We start from the raw sequence: 27,681 nt of genomic DNA, 5'->3' as shown, positions 1-27,681 counted from the left end.
GTTTCAGCTTTTGCGGATGAGTGTGGGGGCTGCAGGATGGATGAGCTGATCGACCATGGCATAGGAAGCCATTCAAGGAACATAGTGCTTGTAGGGGACAGTATAGTGAGGGGATTGACATTGTTCTCTGTGTAAAAGAGTCAGAATCTAGCAAGAACATCTTTCCTCCGATAAGGACACTAAGACAGTACACTAGGTGTGGCCTCACCAACGCCCTATGCAATTGCAGTAAAACATCCCTATCCCTGTACTCAAATCTTCCCATTATGAAGGCCAACATAGCATTTGTTGCCTTGACTGCCTGCTGTACCTGCGCGCCTACTTTCAGCAACTGATGCACAAGGACATCCAGTTGCATATCCACCTCTCTCAATTTACACCCATTCAAATAATCTGCCTTCCTATTTTTGCTCTTGAGGTGGATAACCTCACATTTATTTTCATTATACTGCACCTGTCCAAGTCACACTGAAGCATCTCTGCATCTTCTTTGCAGCTCACCCTCCCACCCAACTTTGTATCATCTGCAAATTTGGAGATAATACATTTAGTTCCCTCTTCCAAATCATTAATATATGATGTGAACAGTTTGGGTCCTGGCACAGATCCCTGTGTCATTAGTCACTGACTGCCAATCAGAAAAAGACCCATTTATTCTAGCTCTTTGCTTCCTGTCTGCTAACCAGCTTTCTATCCATCTCAAGACACTACCCGCAATCCCATGCGCTCTAACTTTGCATAGTAATCTGCTATGTGAGATCCTGCCGAAAGCCTTCTGAAAGCCTAAATAAGCCACATCCACTGGTTCTCCCGAGTCAACTCTACTTGTTACATCCTCAAAGAATTTCAGTAGATTTGTCAAGCATGATTTCCCTTTTGTAAGTCCATGCTGACTTTGTCTGATTATACCACTGTTTTCCAAATGCTGTGCTATGCAATTCTTAATAATAGACACTTGCAACTTCCCTACCACCAACGTTGGGCTCACTGGTCAACAGTTCCCTGTTTTCTCTCTCAACTTCCGGTACGTTGCTTCTGTCTTCACAAAGGAAAACATGAACAAAGTACAAATTTAGTTTCGCAGCCATTTCTTTGTTCCCTTCTTGGCCTGCCAAGACTTCACCCTTCCCGGCCTGCCATATCTATCTCCCTGGGCTCCAGCCCTGTGTTACCTGAAAACCTCCCCCCGCCCCCCAACCTCAACATACCTTTGCGTGTCTCGCTCACCCAGCCATCAGTAGGACACTGTTCGCTGCTCCACCAGTCAGCGACTGCTTCTCACCCTTGTTTGCTGCTGCTACTCAAACACCAGAACGAAACAGCAAGCGGGATCTTGCATTGAAACTCAGCTGGTTGTGTAGAGATGGCTTCGCGTGCGCTATGCCTTGGGCAAAGGTGTCATAAAGGAAGAAATAATGTAATTGCAGTGTTAAAACCTAAACTTAATGGATGGTTGTCAGAAAGATACAGTGATAATCATCCAGATGGGAACAGAAAGCTGGACAGAATGTAAAGCAAAGATAGACTAAAAGATTAATAAGGAGGGGAAAATTAAGAGATAAAGATAGCTAGAAATGTAAAAAATAGATAGTAACTAGTACTGAGGGGCGGCATGGTGGCAGTGGTTAGCACTGCTGCCTCATAGCGCCAGGGACCCGGGTTCAATTCCTGGCTTGGGTCACTGTGGAGTTTGCACATTCTCCCCATCTCTGCACGGGTTTCCTCCAGGTGCTCCAGTTTCCTCCCACAGTCCAAAGATGTGCAGATTAGGTGGATTGGCCATGCTAAATTGCCCCTTAGTGTCAGGGGGACTAGCTAGGGTAAATATGTGGGGTTATGGGGATAGGGCCTGGGGGAGTTTGTATAGATATTTTAAATAAAGCGTTAACAAAGTGAATGTTAATCCTTTAGAAAGTAAGTCTGGAGAATTAATAATAGAAAATACAGAGATGACAGATGAATTGAGCAGGTATTTTGCATCTGTCTTCACTATAGATGATATGAGTAACATCTCCGAGATATCTGTTAATCAGGAATTGGAAGGGAGGGAAGAACTTGGGTTGTGGGTGGGGGGTGTGTGTGTGGGGAATTAGTCACCAGGGAGGTCCTACTTGGTAATTTTTTGGAGGTGCAAGCTGACAAATCCCTGGGTCCTAATGGACTTCGTCTTCGGGTCTTAAAAGAAGTGGCTAGTAAGATAGTTGATTTGTTGGTGTAAATCTTTCAAAACTCCCTAGATTCGGAGGAGGTTTCATTAGTTTAGAAAATAGAGAGTGTTACTCAGAAAAGGGAGGCAGACAGAAAGCAGAAAACTACAGACTAGTTCGTTTAACATCTGTCATAGGGAGAACACTTAGAAAAATTGAAGATAATCAGGCAGGATCACCATGATTTTATGAAAGGGAAACTTACTAGAGTCCTACATGTGCTGTGGATAATAGGGAATGGGTGGATGTACTGTACTTAGATTTCCAGAGGCATTTGATAAGGTGCCACATCAGAAGTTATTGCAGGACACAAAAGCTCATGGTATAGGGGGTAACATGGATAGAAGATTGGCGAGCTAACAGGAAACAAGATGGGCATAAATGGATCTTTTTCTGATCAGTGGGATGTAACAAGTGATGTGTCACAGGGATAAATGCTGGATCCTCAACTTTTTACAATTTATACGAATGAGTTCGATGTAGTGACTGAAGGTAAGGTTGTTAAACTTGCTGATGACACAAAGATGGATAGGAAAGTAAAATGAGGAGAGAACATAAGGCTGCAAGGGCACATATATAAAGTTGTGAATGGGCAAAGATCTAGCAAAGGAATACTATATGGGCAAATGTAAAATTGTCCAGTTTGGCAGGAAGAGTAAAAAAAAAGCACATTATCTAAATGGTGAGATTGTGGAGCTCTGAGATTCAGAGGGAATTGGATATCTGAATGCACGAATCACAAAAGGCTAGTATGCAGGTACAAGAAAGGTATTCTTTGAAGATGTAACTAGTAGAGTTGACAAGGGGGAGCCAGTCGATGTGTTTTATTTGGATTTTGAGAAAGCGTTTGACAAAGTCCCGCATGAGAGATTATTATGCAAGATTAAAGCGCATGGGATTGGGGGAAGTGGATTGAGATGGATAGAATGTTGGTTGGCAGAGAGAAAACAGTAGGAATTAATGGGTCCTTTTCAAATTGGCAGGCAGTAACTAGTGGGGTGCCACAGGGATCGACTTGGATGAGGGAACAAAATGTAACATCTCAAAGTTGCCGATGATACTAAGTTGGGTGGGAGGGTGAACTGTGACGAGGGTGCAGAGATCCTTCAGCATGATCTGGACAGGTTGGGTGAGTGGGCAAATCAATGGCAGATGCAGTATAATTTGGATAAATGTGAGGTTATTCATTTTGGAAGCAAAAACAAGGTGTCAGATTACTACTTGAATGTCTGTATGTTGGCCTTCATTGCGAGAGGTTAAGTACAGGAGCAGGGGCGAGTTGTTGCAATTATACAGGCCTTGGTGAGCCCACACCTAGTGTTGTGTGCAGTTTTGGTCTCCTTTTCAGAGGAAGGATGTTTTTGCTCTCGAGGGAGTGCAGCAGAGGTTTACCAAGCTGATTCCTGGAATGGCAGGACTGATGTACAAGGAGAGATTGACTGGATTAAGATTGTTTTCGCTGGAGTTCAAACGAATGAGGGGGAGGGGGAGATCTCATAGAGACTTATAAAATTCTAACAAGTCTTGACAGGGTAGATGCAGGGAGGATGTTCCTGATGGTGGGGCAGTCCAGAACCAGGGTCACAGTCTGAGGATTCAGGGTGGACCATTTGAGGACGGAGATGAGAAATTTCTTCAAAGAGTAGTGAGCCTGTGGAATTCATTACCACAGGGAGTAAAACATTGAATGTATTCAAGAGGCGGCTAGATATAGCACTTGGGACAAGTGGGATCAAAAGTTGTGGGGAGAAAGCAGGATTAGGCTATTGAGTTGGACGATCAGCGATGATGAATGGCGGAGCAGGCTCGAAGGGCCAAATGGCTTCCTCTTGTTCCTATCTTCTATGTTTCTATACAATAAGTACATTCAAAAGCTAATGGAATGCTGTTGTTTATAGCGAGGGGAACTGAATATAAAAGTAGGGAAGTTATGAGACAACATCTAGAGTACTATGTACAGTATTGGTGGTCTTATTTAAGGAAAAATGTAAAAGCATTGGAAGGTTGTTCTGTGAGGAAATGTTGGACATGCTGGGCCTGGATTCACTGGAGTTTAAAAGAGTAAGCGGTGCCTTGATTGAAACATGGAAGATTCTCAGGAGTCTTGACAGTGTGAATGTGGAAAGGATGTTTCTTCTTTTGGATGAATCTAAATCTAAGGGTCACTATTTAAAAATAATCGGTTGCTCATTTAAGATGGTGATGAAGAGGAATTGTTTCTGAGGAAAGTGGGTCTTTTGAACTCTCTTCCTCAAAAGGTGGAAACTTTGAATATTTTTGAGGCAGAGGTAGATAGATTCTTGATAGGTTACATAAGGTAGGTGGGAATATGAAGTTGAGGTTGCAATCAAATCAGGCACAATCTTATTGAATGGTGGAGCAGGCTTGGAAGGTCGAGTGGCCTACTGCTCTTAATTTGTATGTATGTTCATATATTTCTTCTATCAAAGATGAGAGAAATTTGAGAAAACTAAGGCTCTTTCTTATTGAACAGAGACATTCAACGTAGGAACATAGGAATTAGGAGCAGAAGTAGGCAAATTTAGCCCTTCGAGCCTGCCTGCCAATCAGTCTGATCATGGCGGATTTCTCCCTGGTCTCAAATCTACCTCCCCACCTGTTCCCTATATGCCTCTTTCCCTTTTTTAAAAATTAGAAATATGTCTATCTCCCTCTTGAAACCATTCAATGATTCAGACTCCATTGCGCTATATGGGGCAGCGAGTTCGACAAATTCACCACCCTCTGAGAGAAGTAGTTCCTCCTCATCTCAGTTCTAAATCTACTGCCTTGCAACCTATATCTGTGACCTCTTGTTCTAGATTGTCCCATAAGAGGAAACATTTGGTCTATATTAGTTTATCAATATCTTTTAAAATTTTATGTACTTCAATCAGATCCCCTCATCCTTCTAAATTCCAGCGAGTTGAAACTAGAAGCAGGAGGAGGCCATTTGGCCTTCGAGCCTGTTCTGCCATTCATTTTGATCATGGCTGATCATCAAATTCAATTTCCTGATCCCTCCTTCCCCACATATCCTTTGATCCCTTTAGTCCCAAGAGCTATATCTAATTTCTTCTTGCAATCACACAACATTTTGGCGTCCACTACTTTCACTGGTAGTGAATTCCACAGATTCACCACTCTCTGGCTGAAGACATTTCTCCTCCCCTCAGTACTAAAAGGTTTACCCTTTTATCCTCAAATTATGACCCCCTAGTTCTGGACTCTGGGAACATTCTGAATCTACCCTGTCTAACCCTGTTAGAATTTTATAAGTTTCTATGAGATCCCCTCTCATTCTTCTGAACTTCAGTGAATATAATCCTAAACAACTTAGTCTCTCCTCATATGACAGATCTGTCATCCAGGGAATCAGCCTGGTAAACCATCGCTGTACTCCCTCTATAGCAAGGACATCCTTCCTCGGATGAGGACATCAAAACTGCACACAATACTCCAGGTGTGGCCCCACCATGCTCTATAAAATTGCAGCAAAACCTCCCTATCCCTATACTCAAGTCCTCTTGCTGTGAAGGCCAACGAACCATTTGCCGCCTTTACTGCTCCTGCACGCTTACTTTCAGCGACTGATGCACAAGGACACCAAGGTCTTGCTGAGTATCCACCTCTCTCAATTTACACTGCTTCAATAATAACCTGTCTTTTTATTGCTACCAACATAGATAACCTCACATTTATCCACATTATATTGTATCTGCTATGCAGATACTTACAGCCTGTCCAAAGCATTCTGCTCACAGCTCACCCTCCCATCCAACTTTGTATCAGCTGCAAATTTGGAGATAATACATTCACTCCCTCTTCCAAATCATTAATGTATAATATGAATAGTTGGGGTCCTAGCACAGATCCCTGTGGAACCCCACTAGTCACTGACTACCAATCAGAAAAAAACCCATTTATGCTAACTCTTTGCTTTCTATCTGCTAACCAGCTTCTATCTATCTATCTCAGGACATGACCTGCAATCCCATATACTTTAGCTTTTACGTAGTAATCTGTTATGTGAGACCTTGTCGAAAGTCTTCTGAATGTCTAACTAAACCACATCCACTGATTCTCCTCGGTCAACTTTACTAGTTACATCCTTTATGAATTCCAGTAGATTTGCCAAGCATGATTTCCTTTTTGTAAATCCATGCTGACTTTGTCTGATTATACCACTACCTTCCAAATGCTGAGTTATGAAACCCTTGATAATGGACTCGAGCAACTTCCCCAGTACCGATGTTAAGCTCGTTGGTGTATAGTTCCCTGTTTTCCCTCTACGTCCCTTTTTGAATAGCAGACTTACATTAGCTATCCTCCAATCTGTAGGAACTATTAGAGTCCAAATATTTTGGAAAATAACCACCAATGGATCCACTATTTCCAGGGCCACTTCCTTAAATACTCAGGGATGAAGATTATCTGGACCTAGAGATTTATCCATCTTCAATCCCATCAGTTTCCCTAAAACCATCTCTCTATCAATGCTGATTTCCTTCAACTCCTCACTAAAACATGTTTCTCTCAGAACTTCTGGAAGGGAATAGGTGCAGGTTTAGGGTATGAGGGATTTTGATATGGCAAATAGGGGAGGGAGGGGAAGAATCTTTTCACTCTTTGGGTTGCTAACCAAGGGCATAAATTTGAAGGCTATGAAAAGAATGGAAGGAGAGATTCAGGGACATTATTTTATCAAGAGGATTGTTAGGACAGGACGTGCCTTGCCAGAATTCATAATGACCTTTAAAAGGCAAGTGGCTGATTTTTGTTTTGTAAAAGTGAAGTTAAGAGAACAAAAGTCAATAACTTATGAAGTTCAGAGGTAATGGGTCAGATGGCTGCCTTGTCTGCTGTAAAATTATATGGTTATCCAATATTCTTGAAATAAGTTTAATTGTAAACTATATTAATGTATTCAGTATTGAAGTAGAAGATTTTTAAAAAACCTTTAGTCCACATTTGAACATCAGCTGACTTTGTTCTTTGCCAGCTGAAAGGTGCATGGTATGCACATCCTGCATTCAAGGATGTTGACTTGAATAAGTAGTACTTGAAGGTCTTTGCCAAAATTAATAACTGACTTCATGCTGGGAGTGGTGTCTACCTTTTTAGAAACTATTTTACCACTCATCTTGAAGTTTGATAATAACCACTGATGTTGAATTATTTTGGCAGTAAGTCTGTTAATAAACACTGTTTGTATATTGTCTCCCAGGCTAAAATAATTATGGTGATTTTTTAAAAAACATTGGCCATCCTCACCTTGTTTCAAATTATAGATTTGAAGACTTGGCCACCAACTGAAGTTGGCATCCTAGATCCTATAATCTTCAGGTGCATCAACAGTAACGATCCTTCCACAATATGGTCAGACGTGGAGCTATTAGCTGATGGTTTCAACGTGTCTACCTTCATTAACAGTTCCTACGATAATGAACCATTCTGTGCCCAAATAACAGCAAGACTTAGATAAAAATCCAGACTTTGGCTAGTAAATTGCAAGTAACATTCCTGCCATGAAAGTGTCAGGCAATGACCATCCCGAGAGCACAATCACCTCCTGTTGACATTCAGTCACATTACCATTGGCAAGTCCCCCAACATCAATGTCTTGGTGGGTGCCATTGACTACAAACTGTAGTCCCTTACATATAGAAGATCAAGGGGTGATTTAATGGAGATGTTTAAGATTATCAAAAAAATTGATGCAGTAAATAAAGCATAGAAAGAATAGGTAAGCATAACCTTAAAATTAGAGCCAAATCGTTCAGAGGCGGTGCCAGAAAACACTTCTTCACAGTAATGGTAGTGGGAATCTGAGGCACTTGATTTCTGCACCCACCCACCAGCTTAGTGGTTGGGTCAGTTGCAAATTTCAAAACTGAGATTGATAGATTTTTGTCAAACAAAGGTACCTGGGTTTTGGAACCAAGACAGATAAATGAAGTTCAAATACAGCTTAGTCATGATCTAATTAAATGGCAGACCAGACTTAAGGGACTGTCTACTGTCCTAACTGAACTGGACTAACCACATCAGCTGTAGCCACCAGAACAGATCAGAGATTGGGTATTTATTGATGAATGGCTCACCTGATCCCTCAACACCACACTACCTGTAAGGTAGAAGTCAGAAGTGTCATGTAATACTGTCCACTTTCTTGGATGGGTGCAGCTCAAACAACATTCTGAAGCTCAACGCTATTTGAAACAAAACAGTCCACTTGATCAGCACTCCAGCCGCTAACCTGAATTTACTATTGGCACACTGGTTGCAATGTCTACTATCGACCGAGTGCACTGCAACAACTTAGATTTCTTAAGCAACACTTGCTACGTCCACAACCTCTGCCATCAGGAAGGACAAGGGCTGCAGGTGAACGGGAAGACCATCATCTGTAAGATTTTTCTCCAAGTTCCACAGCATCCTGATATGGACAAATGTTGTCTTACAAAATCTTTGCATTCTTTCCCTGAAATGAGCTTCCAATCGTACATCTGCACTGTTATTAAGATTACCTATTTCCAGCTCTGTAACCATGTCCAACTCCACATTAGCTTATTATCTTCGGAGAGCCATGCCTTTGTTACCTATAGATTTGGATATTCCAACTCGCTCTTGGCCTCCCAAATTTCCACCCACTATAAATTTGAGGTCATTCAAAACTCTGATACCCGTGTCCTAGTTTGCACCAAGTGCCATTCACCCATTACCCCAATGCTTGCTGACCAATATCATTCTCAGTTAAAAAATTCTTATCCTTGTTTTCAAGTAATGCATGGCCTCACCCATCCCAATCTTTTAAACCTCCGACTCTGCAACCTTAAGAGCTACTTGTGCTGCCCCCAATTCTAGTCTCTTGAGCATGCCCGATTTGAATTGTGCCATCATTGACAGCCAAGCTTTCAGCTACCAAGGCCCTCAGTCCCTGAATTCTCAGCATCCTTATGTGGCTTGATGAGCAGTTTTGTTTGACAATACTTTGTGAAGCATCTTTTTACTATCTTCAAGATGCCACATAAATACAAGTTGCTGGTGTTAATTCATCATTGCTGGATCAAAATCCTTCACCATACAGACTGCAGTGCCTCACCAGTGCAGAGAAAAGTTGGCATAGTCAATAAATGCCAGCCTTGCCAATGACACCAATGTCTTGAGAATTAATCTTAAAAGTTACTATTGGTCTCTAATTACCCAGTTTATTCTGTTCTTGCCTTCTTGAACAGGGACTCTTCTCCAATCCTAAGATACAATTAGTGTGTTTACAGAAAATTGGAAAATTATGGCTCTGCTCCCTCACTTTCAGAAACTATGATAATGGTGTCCGGTCCCATGACTTTTCCACCTCTAGATCTGCTAATTAATTTTCAAATCCTAATTCCTTTATTGGCACTGGTTGGTTGTTCCATAGTCTCCACTCATACATCTATATTCTCACTTCTCTCATTTATGATATATTTTCATCCTGCACAATTGAATCCACATTAATAAATGGTCCAACACACTAACTTAAAAAGAAGTTGCATGCTTATCCAAACTCTTGCTATATATCTTCATTTTACCTTCTAGTCTTTTTCATATTCCCATTTAATCCTTCCAAACACCCTTTTCATCTCTATTTTAGGACTATTTTCCGAGTCATGTTTGCCCAAACCTTATCATTTGCCTTCCTTTAGTTTCAGTTTAGTTATATCTAGTTATCCACAGAGCTCACTTATTTGCACTCCCCTCCTTGTTTTGGCTCATGATTTGTTTTATACATTGTTCATCTAGTATTTGAAGATTTTCCACTGCTAATTTGTTAAACCCATTTATCAACTTGTTTGCGACTTGGGCCTAATCCATCTTTGTTGCTCTGAACTTTACCCTTTTCCAGAAATAATACTTTCCCCTTTGAAACTTATGTCTTTCTATTTTAGCATTGCATCTCCCTATATTGTGGTCATTTTCCCAATTGTACAGCTCTCACTGTCCCCAACTGTGCTCTTAAAATGGGAAAATGTACATTGTAGATCCCCAGTTGCGTTCCTTAGGTAGCCCCTTCTAAACCCACAACCACGATCATCTTGAAGGACAAGAGCAGCAGATACCTGGGAACACCACCATCTGGAGGCTCCTCTCCAAGTCATTACCATCCTGACTTGGAAACATATCACCATTCCATCACTGTCACTGGGGCAAAATCCTGGAATTCCCTCTCTCACAGCACTGTGGGTGTACCTACATCTCAGGGACTTCAGTGGTTCAAGAAGGCAACTCAACACCACCTTCTGAAGGGCAACTAGGGATGTGCAATAAATGCTCCAGTTTCCTTCCACATTCCAAAGATGTGCAAGTTAGGTTGATTGGCCATGATAAATTGACCCTTAATGTTATGGGAATAGGGCTTGGGTGGGATTTTTGTCAGTGCAGGCTTGATGGCCTGAATGGCCGTCTTCTGCACTGTAGGGATGTCTGTTGATGGTTCATCCTGAGCTGTTCCTCTTGGTAGATTTTATTTAAGCAAAAAAAAAATTCAGTGGTAGTTTGCCTTTGCCTTCCACGCGCTAGGACAGGATGTCTACTTCAACCATAATAGGAATTGAATCAACGCCTGGCCTTATTCTGAACCACAGGTTAGTTACCTAGCCCTATACCAGGAGGAGGACCCATCATACCTGGAGGGGGAGCTCCTCATCCCATTGGTGTGGGCCTCCACAGCCTGGTGGATATTGTTGAGATGCTGCTGCAATGCTGGATGTGACTGCTGCTGCAACAGTTCCACGTGCTTGAGGTGTCATCACCTGCTGGGATGATCCTCCCACTCCTCGGTCAGGTGCCGATAACCCAGCTGGAGCCTGTGGCATTGATGCTGCAGCAGGGACACCTTGAACTGCTGCCCAACCAATACCAGGATCTCTAACTGCACCCTGCAAGAGGCAGACGAGCAATTTGTGTCTTTGGGAGGAGGTCCTTCCACATTCATGGAAACCAGGATTGCACCTTGAAGCAAGACCAGTCGAAGAACATGTTTCTCCTCCTGTTCGGGCTGCTTGGAGTTTTTTGGTTTGCTCTTCCTGAATTCATTGTAATCACAAAGGATCAGGTTCACTTGTTTGTCGATAGCCTTGAAGGTTCCAATAAAGATGCACCCATCGCGAAGGATGCATCTCATTCTGTAGTCGATATACTGAATCAGCTTGCTGCTCATCGTGATAGCAGACAGGATGGGTACACAACCCAATGGATTGAAGAAAATGCAAAACAAATTCCTTTTGAGCTGGTCTTGCGTCAAACTGCAGATTGGCAGTTAATAGGTAATTAGTTGAAATGGATACCAGACTAGGTAAAACCTGGCTGTTGACTAAATAATTATAACTAATGTGTTTCTCGAAGGTATATATTTAGAGGGATATGAGCTACATGCCAAGCTGTACAGTGGGGACGGAAATTTGGTGTGGGGGAATTGAGTGCAGAGGGGAAGGGGAAAAGAGGTGGTTTGTGTTTTAAACAAGTTGCAATGATAAATACTTAAATCAGTAATTAATTAGATCTAATGGTCTCTCTTAAAATCAAACTAATGGGACAACTAAGATCGCTTGCATGCAGTTCCTGTGCCAAAGGGGAATTTTCAGATGATTCTTGTGCCCTGGATAACTGATTAGAGGAAGTTGCTCAAACAGGAAGTTACTACAGGGCATGTGGGAAACTGGGAATTTCCTAAAGGATGTGTTCCAGGAGATGGTAACCCTGCAGCTACAGAGTGCTCAGGATAATAAGTGGTTGGGCATCAGACAGCATTGGAGGCAGGCAGTGCAGTAATGCTTTGAGGATGGCACACTCGGGGTGGGATTTTACGGCCTGGCTTGTCCTGAAACCATAAAATCCTGCCCACGGTGAACGAACCTTTCCATTGTCTGCCCCTTGCCCACTCAGATTTCAGTGGCGGGCGGGGCGGTAGAATTCCAGCCTTAGAGTTGTACAGCAGCCCTTCGACCCATTGAGTCTGCACCAACAATAACTTGTGTTGTTTACGAGTGAGGATGATTGCACCTTGGGGAGTGTACACAACCATAGCAGTGGGGCAAATAACGACACAGCAGAGTGTAGAAATGCAGTGGTCACAGGGCTCAATGGACAGATTTCTGTAACTGAGGATGGTTATCGCCCTTGTGCAAGAGTAAAGGACATCACTGAGTGAATATTATGAATGCGGCACTGCTTGAATGTCCATTTGGTAGACTGGCATGTGAAGCATCACTAAACACAACTAATTTAATGTCTTCCGGTTCTCCTCGTTCTGGGAATTTAATTATACAACCCTCTAATTTTAGCTTTTTTAACATTTTATTTGCCTGCAAGGTCTCTCTGACTGAAGTGTGCTTCAACATATTACTTAGTTCTAGAACATCAAAGCTCCCGTTCAGTCTTGTCTGTGTGCATAGCCAATTTAACTGTCCTATCATACTCATCAACAATTCTGTTTCTTTTTCGTTGGCTGGTTCCTCTTTTCCCATTGACCTTCCTCTGGTTATGGAAATGGAATCTATGCTGTTTAGATATCCCTGTTGATTCTTCATTACCCTGGATTTGCTTTGTCGGATATCAAGACCGCAATATCAAAAAGCACCAGCTGCTTGACTCCCTGCCTTTAGCCTATTGATTACCCTCTTTTCAAATTCTTCTGTGCCACCCCATAGGAAATCATCAACATGCATCACAAAAATTCCAGCCAATTTTCCTTCAGGCTTCCAATAGAAGTTTGCAGGACCTGCTTTTAACTGGACACAGCCAGTTTTCAACATCTTTTATCACTTTCCCATGTGCATCCCCCTTCCCCATTATCAAATCAGTTATATCTGGTTTCAACACTAGGTCTGTTATTAGCGTAACTGTCTCTTTTTAAGGGCCTTTGTGTACCATTTGATCTGGCATGCAGCTGAGCTACCATCGACTTCTCTATTCTGGGCACTGTGACATTCTGATCGGGATTGAAAAGAATGGCGCGGAACAATTGTTTCCCAAAAATCTTTTTTTAAACAATGTTGTGATTTGATCAAAGAGGGGGTCTGTTCTCTTTAATTGTATCCCAATCACTACTCGAAGAGTATCCATCTGTAACAGACATGCACAGTCCAACAACTTAAAGGCCAATACTACATCTGGAATCTCCAAGTTAAATTTCATTAGCCTGTTACGGTCCCTATCAAAATCCATGATATATTCTTCCATGGATTGAGTTTCTTGTCTTCTAATCAGAAACGACAAAGCTGAGGCCATACCTTGCTTTTTTAGAAACATAGAAAAACTACAGCACAAACAGGCCCTTCGACCCACAAGTTGTGCCGAACACATCCCTACCTTCTAGACCTACCTATAACCCTCCATCCTATTAAGTCCCATGTACTCATCCAGGAGTCTCTTAAAAGACCCTATTGAGTTTGCCTCCACCACCACTGATGGCAGCCGATTCCACTCACCCACCACCCTCTGTGTGAAAAACTTACCCCTAACATCTCCCCTGTACCTACCCACCAGCACCTTAAACCTGTGTCCTCTCGTAGCAGACATTTCCACCCTGGGAAAAAGCCTCTGAGAGTCCACCCGATCTATGCCTCTCAACATCTTATACACCTCTATTAGGTCTCCTCTCATCCTACGTCTCTCCAAGGAGAAACGACCGAGCTCCCTCAGCCTATCCTCGTAAGGCATGCCACTCAATCCAGGCAACATCCTTGTAAATCTCCTCTGCACCCTTTCAATCTTTTCCACATCCTTCCTATAGTGAGGCGACCAGAACTGAGCACATATTGTGGTGACAAGGGTCCACATTTCCACATCTGCCTTCTGTTGCTGGTATGGTTCGGCATCTGAAAAGACGGGGACAATCAAATGACATCAGTTTACTTCTACCTTCTGCCATGGTTGTATCCTGAGTCTGTAGCACTTCTTCAAAAACACACACCAAGTTACAATGGATTTTCCTCTGCTACCAATGTTCATCCAGCAGAAGGAGCTCTTCAGTTACAAGCAATAAAATAAAAACTTACTCCAACAAGTAAATCAAAGAAAAAGGTTCAATAAAGAAACTTCATTACTCCAACACTTGTAGCCACATCCTGGGCCATCCAAGCTCCCCACAATTCCCAACTGCTGCTTATTTATACTGAGTCAGCTGACCACCACATCATTTTGTCATTGGTTACATAGTCCACTGGGTCAGCTGGTCAGCTAACCCTCACAGCATGTTACCATTGATCACATTTTAACAGATCCAATGTTATCATTGGTTACATTCAACATTGCTTACATTGCTTAATGCTCGCTCCACTCACATTGTCTGTACCTTCAAGACTTGATTACCTATAAAGATGTGCATTCCAACCATTATTTTGTAAATTGAGTTTGTGTCTTTATACGCCCTGTTTGTGAATAGAACTCCCACTCACCTGACGAAGGGGCAGCGCTCCGAAAGCTAGTGGATTTTGCTACCAAATAAACCTGTTGGACTTTAACTTGGTGTTGTGAGACTTCTTACTACATTCAACAGCACAGTGGTTTGCACTGTTGCCTCACAGCACCAGAGACCCTGGTTCGATTCCTGACTTGAGTCACTGTCTGTGCAGAGTCTGCATATTCTCCCCATGTCTGCGTGGGTTTTCTCCGGGTACTCTGGTTTCCACCCACAGTCAGAAAGACGTGCTGGTTAGGTGCATTGACCGTGCTAAATTCTTTCAATGTACCCCGAACAGGTGCCGGAGTGTGGCAACTTGGGGATTTTCACAGTAACTTCATTGCAGTGCTGATGTCAGCCTACTTGTGACACTAATAAATAAACTTAAACTTAAGATGTTTGGTCAGGAAAAGTGCTATATAAATGTTATTCTTTTAATTAGAGTTGATTTGGAATATTCTGTATTATTCTGTTTATTGTGTTTTAATATGTTGGCAACTACAACTGAAGGCATATGCAGTTTTAATTATATTACTTTAAAGCTTGTCGTTTAAATTTCTACCATTTCATATGGAAAATATTCTAAGTTAAAAGGGAAAGATTGCAATAATCTGGTACACCAAAAAAAATACAGATAAGTAGGGCTCAGTCCAGTGTAAAGGACCCTGAATGGAAAATAATAATTACGTTTTACTGCTTCTCAATTTTTTGTTCAAATGACCCTATCTTCCAGTGTTGCCCTGTTTGCTTTGAATAAAGTAACTGATTATATTCTCTGTGATTGCTATTGCATTATTCCTCCTTATCCCCTTACTCTTAACAATCGATCTTGCCATCCTTTTTAACTGTCGCTCCACTTGTACCTGTTCAATGGAGGTAATGTGCTCTGGCTCCCACACAGCAACCTCTGAAATTTCCTGAAAATTTATCTTTGGCCCTTCCTCTCAGTATGATAACATCATCCATGGACATGTAATCTTCCAAATGTATGGAACCAGCTACTTCTCTCAGCTCTCTGCCGTCTGAGACACAGTCAAGTGACAGTGAGCTCAGTGGGTCACACCTGCTGGTATATGGAGCCAGGGCTAGAAGAAGCTCAGCATGTTAAGTTCTCAATTTTTAATGTCTGTTTGTCCAGGAAGAGGAGAGTTTCTGATCTCCCCTGTAAAACTTTTGGGTCTCTTCTGTTCTGCATTGCCCTCTTATTTCCCCTTCCCAGGAACAGTTCTCATGGGCCCTTGGCAATGGCCTCCTCTCACCGGATTTTAAGGAGTGTGCATCCTCTTCCTTTGTGACTCGGAAGTTGGCAAATGCCATGTAAATTATGTTGGCCTGTTTAAAATCAGTCGAGCTTGACTGCTGCGCTGCTGGGACAGGCAGATGAATCACTTTGCCACATACCCACCTGGAGGTTCAAATTGCAACTAAGGAATCAACCTGATGGCCCCTTCTCTGCACAATTTAGGCTTGTGTGGTTCCTAAAGATGCAGTCTGACGAGTTATACAGTTGCGGTTGAGCTCACCAGGTTTGGCAGCTTTGTGTTAGCTTGAATTGCTGCTATTTCAGCCTCTTCCTTAACCAGCTTGATACCATTCATTAAATGTATCCCATTTTCTCCTGCTATGTGTAATCTGCATTGAATTCCATTTGAAAATATTGTCAAGGTCTCTCCCTGTTTGTTTCTTAGCTGAGTTATTAGAGTCCACTGCCTGAAGCCTCCCAAACCTTAGCACCATTTGCAAGTGAATATGTTTTGTGTCTGCTTCATTCAGAAACAATTTGAACTCCAGAACTGATCCTGCAGAGGGGATGGAGTTTCTACATTGCGCCCACTTACTAAACATCAAACCTCAAACAAGCACCTGTTGTTTCTTTTTCTCAGTTACCGCTTTATCCGCCTGAAATTTAATCTCTCACTACTTGTGCCATTCACTGAATTGCTTCTGGAGAAATAATCTGAAGTGCTTGGAGAAAACTAGTGGACAGAGTAGCCTCATAGCATTGGGTTTTGAATCCTCCAGCAAAGAGTTGCGCAGACATAATGGAGGAAATTTTATGGGATTTGCAAAAGCAGGAAACTTGGTAAGTGGGGTGCTTTTATTAGGCAGGAGCTGGAATTTCACTTTCCCGACAAAGGGTTCAAATTTAGAGATTAACTCAGCAGCGTGTTTGTGGCGGGCCTAGTCTCTATGTCCCATGGCAGATTCCTATTTGTAGTTTATTTGCATTCTACGTGATGCGCTCTACCTTCACGATGAAGTCAACAGCGCACAAGAATCTCCTTGCAACCGTGTTCATGTTTGTTTTAAGGTAGCATGTAACAGACGGCTTTGTGCTTCTGAGCTCAGCATTTTTCTTTGTTAAACTCCACAGCACAAGGTGAGGGGAACAGAAGAATGGCAACCTGCTTGGGGCCAGCATGGGCCAGTCAGTAGGATGGGTGTATGGCGTAGGGTTGGGGGCATGGAACAGCGGATGGGAAATCCAAGGGAGGATAGAAAATGAGGTTGGGCAAAAGTGGAGTGAAGTGGGAAGGGCCTGGCATCTTGGGTGGTAGTGAGAACTGCCAAAGCTAGACAATGAGAAATGTCAGTAATGGCCACGTATTGGTCCATCTCTAGGTATTGGCTGGCAGAGCCCTTGTAGGGCTTGAGTCCACCAAAAACATTGCAATTATCCCTGCTGAGAATGATCTTGGACAATATCCTTTACAATGCATAAAAGGCAGGGCCTATAAGTTCAGCCATGCACACAGAATGGTGAGTACATCACTGTACATAAGAAATATCCCAAACTCCCCTGTAACCATCAATACATGCCAACCATGAAGCGTGCCAGTACATTCCGCTGTCTATCTAGTTTCAGCAAATAGCAATGATGCATGCATGAGTAAAATGTAACCAAAGTAATGTGAAAAATTTAAGTGAAATTTAAACTTGGAAAAACACTTGAGTCTTATGTTGATGGAAATTGAGTTGGGCGGGAAAGTTGTGATCTACTCCTAATTTGTATGTTTGTCAGTATTCAAGAACCTCCCTGTTTGTCCAGTCCAGTTATAGCCAGCTTGTCCTACTGCATTGTTAGCTGATTGAGAGCTTTACCAGTGAAAAGCTTCCCCTGCCACATGATCCAATATGTTACCTTGTGCATGCTGTCAGCACTTAAAATTTTATTTGGAATTGGATGGGAACCAGCAAAACGTGAGAGAGCAGAAGTGGCACCTGTTTAGTCTTTTGACTTAGGGAATGGTGCACAGTGGTTAAAATTCCACCCAAGTGTCAAAATGGCTCCCTTCCTTCCAATAAATAGATATGAATCAATGAAAGTCTATAAATCCACATAGGAATTTTAGTGTCCACTTGATGTTATTCCTCAGAAAATGGATCTTGGTGAGTCATCCTGAAACTACATTGGCCTTGTTTTCTGGATTATTTTCGGAGGTTCCTCAGCTTTGAATTTATTGATTGATTCCATTATTTTACCAATTTTATTTAATATGTGTGGTGCTAAAGTAATGCTACAAGATCTATTGTTGCCAATATTTGTGTTATTTTTTGACTAATGTTTAAACGGGTTAAAGGAGCAACGGGATCTAAAAATGCATCTTTAAAAAATCACTAAAATATGTTAATGAAGCCATAGAAAAAGCAATTGGAGTTCATTTTTGAGCGAAAGAAGTGAAAAGCAGAGAATCTGTTAAACTTGATCACAATCTTCCTTGCATCATACTTGAAGTATGTTACACAGTTCTGGCCACCATGCTATCAAAAGGATACTAAGACATTAATGAAGGTGTAAAAAATGATTCACAAGGAAGAGAGCAGAAATGAGACAAAATACTTATTAGGAAAAGCTGAGCAGCCTAGAGTTCTTGGGCTTGAGAGGTGACTTAATGGAGGCTTTGAGATTGTGAATTAATTTGATAGGATAGGCAATTGTTGGGGAGTCCAAACCTAGAGGTTCTAAGTATAAGGCAGTCACAAATAAATCCAGTAAAGAACTCTATCTAAAGGGTGCTAAGAATGTGGAATGTTCTATCAGAAGAGAATAGCTGAAATTAACAACATGTATATACTTGAGGAGAATATAGATCAGCACATGAGAGAAATAAACAAGAGGGTATGGTGATAGGCATATAACTGCAGAGGGATGAGAGGAGGATTGTGTGGAGCGTAAACACTGGCCGAATGGCTTAATGCAATTCCATAAGGAAAATAAGTTTCCAAATTGATTGATTTTCCAATCCAGTGGGACCTTCCCCTTATCTACTGACTCCTTAATGATAATTATCACTATATTTTGGATGTTTTCCCTGGTCTCACTTAGCACCATGTGCATATCATATTTGCTCCTAGAGATTTATTGTTTTTAGCTTGTCTAGAATATCCATGAAATTAAGTTACTCAGTTTGTTGTGGAACATCCTACAATTGAATTTTTTTTTTTAAAAAACAAAAAGCTGTTGTTGAAAATCCCAGCCCAAAACACACAACATTTAAACCATTCAACAAGTTACTCAGTATATGTGGTACAATTTTAACAAGCCATTGCAAATGAATAGTATTTAAAAAGCATAACCAAATGGAATGTGGAGAAAACCACAGAGGCACATTTACTTCATGTACTGCCAGCATCTCCTCTATTGAAAGCCTCACAGAGATAATTGCTTGGGTTTTGTTTTTGTTTCGTTTGTGTTCAGTTTCATTATTGTTTCTGTCCTGAGGAGAACACGACTCCTTTTTAACTCTTGCTGCTGTAATACATTTTTTCCTTTTGGAGTGCCTTGGGACAGCACTTCAATGACACAATAAAAATTACATGTTTTATTTTGTCTAAAATGTTAATTCTGACCCATAATAGTTTGTATTTTCGCATTTTCAGTGAGAATAGCTAGTTAATTGGGATATCATTTATCGATGACTTTCTTGCTCATCAGGTCAAGGAGACATTGAAAGGGATTTTCTTGACCAGATTTGCAAGAAAAGGTATTCTTTGGAGTTTTTATTAAAGAGCCATGTATGCATTAAATTTATGTAACTCATCTAGACAATTTTGGAATATGTGTTTGAAACTTTATTCTGCCCTCTTGGAAATTCAAACAGCCACATGGTGCTACTCCATTTTAATAATCACATTCTGTTTGTTTGGACCATTTTGATCAGTTAAAGTGTTGAGTCTGTTGATGGGTTCATTGGGTGGAACAGTGCCTGATGTATTACCGGCACATGTGGCACTTGAGGACAAGTGTGTGGCATTTGTGTGGTTACCAATGATTGGTGATGGTGGCGGTTGGGGCAGCAGCAGGGGTGGGGGCAGCTGGTGGAGGAAAAAAAAAGTGAAAGTTAAGGGGTGTCCCAACAACAAAATTACCCAAGCGGGAGGGATTGTTTCCATTTCAGTGAGGGTTGGGACGGAGGAAATGGTGTGGGAGGTGTGGATGAGATAGGGAATTGGTTAATTGTGGCAAAATGGCAGCAGCAATTATTTGGTACAACTGTGTTAAAAATGAAGGTACGCTTGCTTTAAATGCAGAGGTTTTCAAAAAGTTGTCAGGTGCATTTAAGGAATGCATCAGTGTTAATCCTACAGTTGAGGGCAAAAACAATCTATACAGTTTCTACACGATATCACTCCAATGGGCGGTATAACTCCAATGGGCCTGCCACCATGCAAACTTAAATTCATGGCAGTAAAAACCGCTGTCTTGTTGGTATGAAACCAGAATCCTAAACGGGACTTTGTCACAGAACATGATTGGTGCTTAGGAAGCTTTTTCTTCGATAATAGATGCTGAAATTATAACAGGCGCATTACAAGGAAATATTGTTTATTCCTTAAATAATGTTGTGCTCCTCAAATGTAAAGCTGTCTTTTCAACTTGGGAGAAAACAGTTTCCCAATTAGAATTTAATATTCTATGACTAAACAAGTCATAAGTCCAGACACTTGACAAAATTTGTTTATATTCTGTTACAGATGGCGAGAGATAGTGAGATAGCTTTCCCCTCTTTCCTCACCTCCGTTTTCAACAAAAAGATATGTTTTAGGGGGAAGGTGATAAACTTTTATTCGTGTTATGGTTTTCAGTAATGAATAGAACAGGCTTTTAGTAAGTTTAAATCAGAAGATAAGATGATATTTATTGACACAATACCCCAAATGTGGGTTTGATGAAACACACTCACTTCCTCACAGACACACACAAGTGAAGATGGATTCTAGAAAAAAAAAGCATGTGTTAAGGCAAAAACAAATGTAGGAAGTAAATTAAGTGGATGGACAGTCTTTTAAGGTGGGATATGTTGTAGGCCTGATGAGTTCCTTCTTTTGATTCTCTGAGATAAATGAAAGTTAGAAGTCTCTGCAGCTGCGTTTCTGTGGAGACAAATCTTGCAGATGAAGACAAATTCGTCATCCCACTCTCATTGCTTGAGTTGACTGTTTGTTCAAGCAGAGTTCTGTTCTTCTATTCTGCTTGTCTGGCTGGTTTGTAGACTGTTGTCCCTTGCTAGTGATTGTAGTGAGAGAATTTGTGATCAGAGATCAGTTTTGGTCATGTGCCTATCCCCAAAATTATCCTCTATTGTCCACATAATTGATTAGAGGTTAGAAACCACTGCTGTACAAAGTGATGAATTGTTTTTTCTTTAAGGGTTGATTTTGCGGACAGTGCATCTGGGAGGCTACAAGAGTTTTGGTAAATATCCAATCAATCGGATGTGTAAATTCACAAGTGGTTTCGCATTGTGAATGTTTGATAAAGTGAGGGCACTCCACACCATGGTCATTTATTAATATTTTAAGAACATTCTAGAAGCATGTTCAATAATGAGTTAATGCTTTGTGCTGAAATCACAGGTCACCTGACCCTTGTGAGCCACCTTGGGCAACATTTTGACAACCATTTAAAATCAATTTTAAGAAGTTAGCATTGACTGAAATCTGTATCTTGGAAGTTAGGAATATGATATCTTTGTAGGCATGACCTGACCTCAATTCCTAAGCATCTTTTTACACATGGACAGCTTAATGTGACTTTTACCAAAGTGACAAGATTTGATTCTGTTGGTCTTTGTGAAGGAATAAATAGATATCCTATTTTTAAAGAATGATTTGAGCTAGAAAGATATAAATTTGACTGTAGGTATTTTGAGTCTGCTAGTAATCAGATATTTTTATTAAAACTTAAGTCTTCTACCTTGCCTTTGTTGGAGCTATGCAGTAGCAGAGTGATAGTGACTTAATGCTTCATTTTGTTGAGTTGGCACTGCTTGGGTTTGGGCCCTACTGCACTGAATTCCCTGTTATTGTTTTGTCAAGCAGGGAAGTATTGACTACAGTCAGTGGAATCTTCCATGGTAAGGAAACTTAAGGGGAAAGAGTTGCACCTGCACAATTCTTGATGCAACTTGGGGTACTAATAGCAGCCGAGGAACAGGTTGCATGCCTTAGTGGTTCAGCTGACAATATCAAGGTAGATGGACAATCAATGCTCCATCACTTTTCTGTAAAAGTCCTGCTAGTGAAAATTTATTGAACATTTGAGTGAATGGATGTTTTCTGTTAGCCATAGAAAAGTTATGTGACATTAAAAAAAAGTTACATTTGCTTGAGATACCCAAAAGCAAATCCATTACCTCATATTTTGAAATAATGTACTCAACAGCAGAAATTCATTTTTGCCTTGCCCTCTGCAGCTGGATAAGCAAATTTTATGAAAATACTGATTTACTTTCAAACTGGACTTTTAAATCATAGTTGGCTCATTTGCTTTTGCTCTGACTTACTTGCTCTCTGTCTGACTTCTCCAACCCATTTTGACATGTTCTCTAGGGGAGAGGAAATGAGGTTGATGGCTAAATGTTTAGTTGAAAATTAACTCTGATTCATCCAGTTTTCCCACTAGAGAAGACTGTAGAACTTAAACAAGGCCACAGATGTACAATCTGTACTGTTCACAACATTGGAAGTGTCCATTCCTCACTCAAAAAATATAAAAAATGTTTTAAGTTTATGCATTTATGCAAGTACACAAGCAACTGCACCCTCACTCTACCTGTCACATGGTTTCCAGCTAGCAGCCACTATGCTATCCCTGATTCCAATGTTACTTCATATTTTCAGCTGTTCCTCTCCAATATTATTTTACATGCAGCCCATCTTTTGTTCTTCAGTCCTCTCTCTATCCAGTTTCTAGCCATCCTATTACTGCCCTCCATGTTTGCTGACTTTCTTAATACCTGAGAAGAGGACTAAATTTTTCACTTGATAACAAAAATCTGCATTTATATAATACCTTTAAGCTAGTCCCAAGGCACTTCACAGGAATGTTATGGAGATATTAGTAAAGATGACCAAAGGTGGGTTAAGGAGTATCTTAAGGAAAGAGAAAGGGGGGTAACCTTCATTTTTCTGATCTTTTCAATTTTCGTCTCCTCTCTGCCTCCTTTTCCTCTCTCCAAGATGCTTAAACGTGATTGTACCTCCAAGCCTCAACCCATGTCTCTCTCTTCAAATTGTTTTGTTTTGGCTTTACCTATCATTGTGACTTGTCAAGCTGAGAGTCAAAAATTATACAACACACAAATAGAAGCAAATCACTGCCAATGCTGGAATCAGAAACAAAAACACAAAATGGAAGATCTGGTCTGACAACACCTGTGGAAAGAGAACAAAGCTAATGTATCGAGACTGGATGACTCTTCGTTATACCCTGTTACTTCAACCACGATTAATTATCTGTACTTTATACAGCATTTGACGTGGTCAACTATGCCATCTTTCTTTGTTGTCCAGCTTTGCGGAACTTTTCGTGTCCCAACACAAGAAAGGAAGGAGAGAACTTCAGGACATCCCAAACCACTCACTGAAAGCACACAAAATATTTTTGAAATATGGCCACTTTTTTTATTGTTTGCTGTAGATGCTCTGCTTATTAGAAGCTGTTGGACTAGAAGCAGAAGCCCTCGGGCCAAGTTTTTAAAAAAAAATTTAGAACAGTTTGTAGTATCAAGAGGAGTGGGTACTTGGGCTTGGGCTGCCCCTCTCCTTTGCATTCTGAATATCCCTGACTCTAGCCTCAGGATTGGAATGCTGCCTCCAGACCTCTTGGTTGGGGAGGGTACTTCACCATTCCATGTAAATGAGGCCTGGCTAATAAAATGCACCATTCCTCCCCTGCACTTCTCACACACCCAGCCTGCCAATTCTACTGGCCTCGTGCGCAGGAATTAAAATTTCTTTTCCAGTTTTGTGTCTGTAGGACCCAGTCTATTTTTAGCTTGAACTGCCTTTAAATTTAACCTTTCACCCAACCTTTGAATATTTTAGAGTCTTGTACTTCCATCTGCACCCTTAGGGCTTCTAACTTCACCCTGTTTTGTAACATTTACCCTTCACTCTATCTTTGATATAGCCTCAATAATACTTTATGCAATTCCTACCTTTAAAACACTCTTTCCTTTCAACTTTACTTCCTGCTTTAAAAGCCACATTGAATTAAGCTGAATCACTCTCCAACCATATTTTAAAATACTGAACCAGTAGATGTCCATAAGGTTGCTATGTTCCAATATAAGAAATAGTACTGAAGTTGGTGACTAAAGATGCCCAAACTTCATAATAGTTGGTGAGGAAAAAGTTTCTTCTTGAAACTGCTTACAATTCCTGTGCCAGTTTGGTGTCCTGTTTTGTTAGATGCTGCGGTTTGTTAGAAGGCTGTAGGGAATCCCAGAGCATTGCATGTTGATTGATGGCTTTCAGACAAAATTTCAGGGGTGGTTGTAACCTATTGCATTAAACTGGCAGACAAAGGGAAATGGAGGCCTATTACCCAGCTCTAGAGGGTAGATGTTCAGTCTCTAGGCACCACAAGATAAGCACACATGGAGGAATGAGAATACATCAAGGACTGGAGCGATCTACAGACTCCTATGGACTTGTAGCTCGAGGCTCTAACTTCAGCATGTCAATCTGGATTAGGCATGGGAAAGATTACTGGTGGGCTTTTATTTTAAAAAAGGCTACGATTCATTTAAATAGTTTCTGCTTTGGATCTGTGGCATTTCCCTGAAGAAGGAAACTCGGAGAAAACAGATTTGCCAGAAATTAGTTCAGCTATCAAACTATGCTGTGTACCAGATGTAAATGCTAATTAGAAAACCTAGGGGGAGAATGGATTGCTAAGACTAGGCAGCACCGTACATTAGAGGTGAAAACCTCCAATGCATAATACAATTTTTTTATATGCACAGAACCACAGGATAGCCTGTCACTGCTCCATTATTGACAGCACAGCATGTATCTGCTCACCAAGTCAGTTTAAAAGGCTGCAGAAATTGTAGAGAGGAAAACTGTATGCTGTAGAAATGAAACTTAACTTTCTATATTAATACTGATTACAAAAATGAGCTTTTAGCACAACTTTAACTTCTATTATAATTAAATTGTAGCTGAATATAAATGGTGCAATTAAGTGGCATTTTAAATTGGTAATTCCCCGTTTAAGTTTTTACTGCATGAATAAATTTGGGAGGAAAGGCAATACAAGTACAAATTGCAGTAGAAGGCAGCAGTGCTAAAGCAGTGCCTCAGGGGCTACACGAATGATTAATAAATATAATGTAATCCGTAGTTACAGAGTGACATTACTGCACACTAGAGGGCATGGTTTCAGATTTTTCAGACCTCAACGAACTCAACGCCATTACAATCAACACCATTACAATCAATGTGTCAATCTCTGCTGCAATATCATTTTTAACAAGAACACAAATACAGCTTTGTTTTAAGACATTTCAGTTGGATTTAATACATGTTGTACAGCTTTAATTAGCTGTAAAATATGCAACAATTAAACCTGGTTTCATACATTTTGTTCTGTGACAAGACATTTGCCTCTCGCTGGTTAACTTGAGGCTGATAAATTAGTCTTATGTAGATGATGGCTGATCAAGCTTCATAGGCCTGCCATTGTCATGTTCTTATAGGGTGCAAGGTAGAATTGTACAGAAAGCAGAAGCTCTTGTTTTTTTAAAAGCAAAATCATGAATTTGCAAATGTGCATACACGGACTTACGGTATCCCCAGTTAACTGACATAAGTGATCAGAATAATCAGACTATCTGCTGATATAATGTACTTTTGTGGAAAATGAGACAATGTGCAATCAGCATGGTAGATTTAATGGCAAAGAATGTGTGGCAGTGTTTCATAACTACTCACTCATCCATTTCATGAGTTGGTTGATCTTATTGGAGGGTTGAGTGAATCTTGGTTGCAGAAATGAGCCCTGCTAACCAACTAGTTTTATGAAGTAAAATGAGGGATAATCCATTTTAAACTTCCCTAAACTAAATGTATATAGCTATCTAACAGCTGTAAACTGAATATAAATTTTTGACTGCGAAAATAGGTTTCATAGTAAGTAGGCCATTCATCCCCTTGAGCTTGATCCACTAAGCAACCAGATCATGGCTGATACGCACCTCAACTTCATTTCGTTGGCTGGGCTCCGAATCCCTTGTTAGTCTTACCTAACAAAAATCTATCAGTCACAATCTTGAAAGCTCCAACTGTCTGAGCACCTACTCAACTGTGTTGGTGAGAGAATTCCAGATTTCTATTACAATTATATGAACTGGAGGCAAAATCTATGGTATTTGTGGCTGTTGGGACGTGGTCATACTGTATTGTGTGGGATTCCAAACCTGATTCTCTTGTGATTTTTGGTTTAGCGTTAGTTGAAAAGTAGATTTTAAAAATGGAAAGTTTGTCGATGTAATAAGGGAATTTTGGGAGTTTTTTTAAATATTGGCTTCTGCTAAATAAATTCCGTTCTCTAACTGGTGGAGTGGCTAATGGGGTTTTATTTTTATTTCAAGCAGTGAAGCACTGGTTTCCCTGCTGTTTTCAGTGTGGCAACTGAGCAAGCTGCAGCTGCACATTGCCAGAGCCCACGGGACAGTGACACGTGTGTTAGATTCTCTTACCATGTCCTGTTAGTGCATCTGATGTGAATTGAAGCAGGATAAGTGAGAGTAGAAATATGTTTGTGCACCTCTATTGACCTATAAACCTTCAAAATGATGAGAAATTAGACACCCAGCTTCTTCAACAATAAAATCAAAGGGGAAATTTAATTTCATTCACAGATGTGAAGTAAGTTTAGTCTGTCTTTAAACAGGCTTCTTGGGGATTTTTTTAACCTCTTAAAGGTCAGACTCTGGTATAGAATTGATTTCTTCTTCCTGCAACCCCCTCCCCCCCCCCCCCCCCAACAAACTTTCCCTCTTATGATCTTCAATTCACTAGAAAGCTTGTAAAAATATTTTATTGTTTTGAATTTAAGGAAGATTTTATTATAACACTTGGGTTTTCCACACAGATGGCATGAATTTTCTTGATTTTGACAATGCAAGGTATTTATGCCGTGTGTCTTTCACATACCTGACTGAACAGTAATTGCATTGAACTGCCATCTCATGTCAGAGCTGAATCTAATCAAGGGGAAAGATGAGCTTTCGATCTTTGTTCCACTTGTTGTCCATTCCTGAAGGCATTGACTCATGCAATGCTGTTCCAGGAGTGTTGAATGTGGAGAATGTATAGAGGGAAATGGACAGCGTAGAGACAAAAAGCACTTTAGTTTAGAAAGGCATCATGTGTCGGTGCAGGCTTGGTGGGCCGAAGGGCCTGTTCCTGGATAAAAACAAATTACCGCAGATGCTGGAATCTGAAACCAAAAGAGAAAATGCTGGAAAATCTCAGCAAGTCTGGCAGCATCTGTAAGGAGAGAAAAGAGCTGACATTTTGAGTCCAGATGACCAGATGCTTTGACAAAGAGTCATCTGGACTCAGAACGTCAGCCCATTTCTCTCCTTACAGATGCTGCCAGACCTGTTGAGATTTTCCAGCATTTTCTCTTTTGGGCCTGTTCCTGGACTGTACTGTTCTTTGTAAGAATGTACAGGGCCTGAAAAGACTTTTGAGATCTATCTAGATACCATGTCCATTGATGTATTTCATGTC

At 40.9% G+C, this 27,681-nt stretch overlaps 1 protein-coding gene and 1 pseudogene across 1 annotated transcript in view; one reads left to right on the top strand and one right to left on the bottom strand.

The window, feature by feature from the left end:
* The window catches only part of erp44 (endoplasmic reticulum protein 44), a 97,812-nt gene that overhangs the window by 9,998 nt on the left and 60,133 nt on the right, over positions 1-27,681 (top strand). The gene's annotated exons all lie outside the window — the stretch shown is intronic.
* LOC144504270 (small nuclear ribonucleoprotein-associated protein B' pseudogene) lies at positions 7,603-27,131 on the bottom strand (annotated as a pseudogene).

Source organism: Mustelus asterias, chromosome 2 (assembly GCF_964213995.1).
Source record: "Mustelus asterias chromosome 2, sMusAst1.hap1.1, whole genome shotgun sequence".
In the NCBI taxonomy this organism is placed as follows: domain Eukaryota; kingdom Metazoa; phylum Chordata; class Chondrichthyes; order Carcharhiniformes; family Triakidae; genus Mustelus; species Mustelus asterias.
The sequence above is the reverse complement of the archived record's forward strand: the minus strand, read 5'-3'. Positions and strand labels throughout refer to the sequence as shown.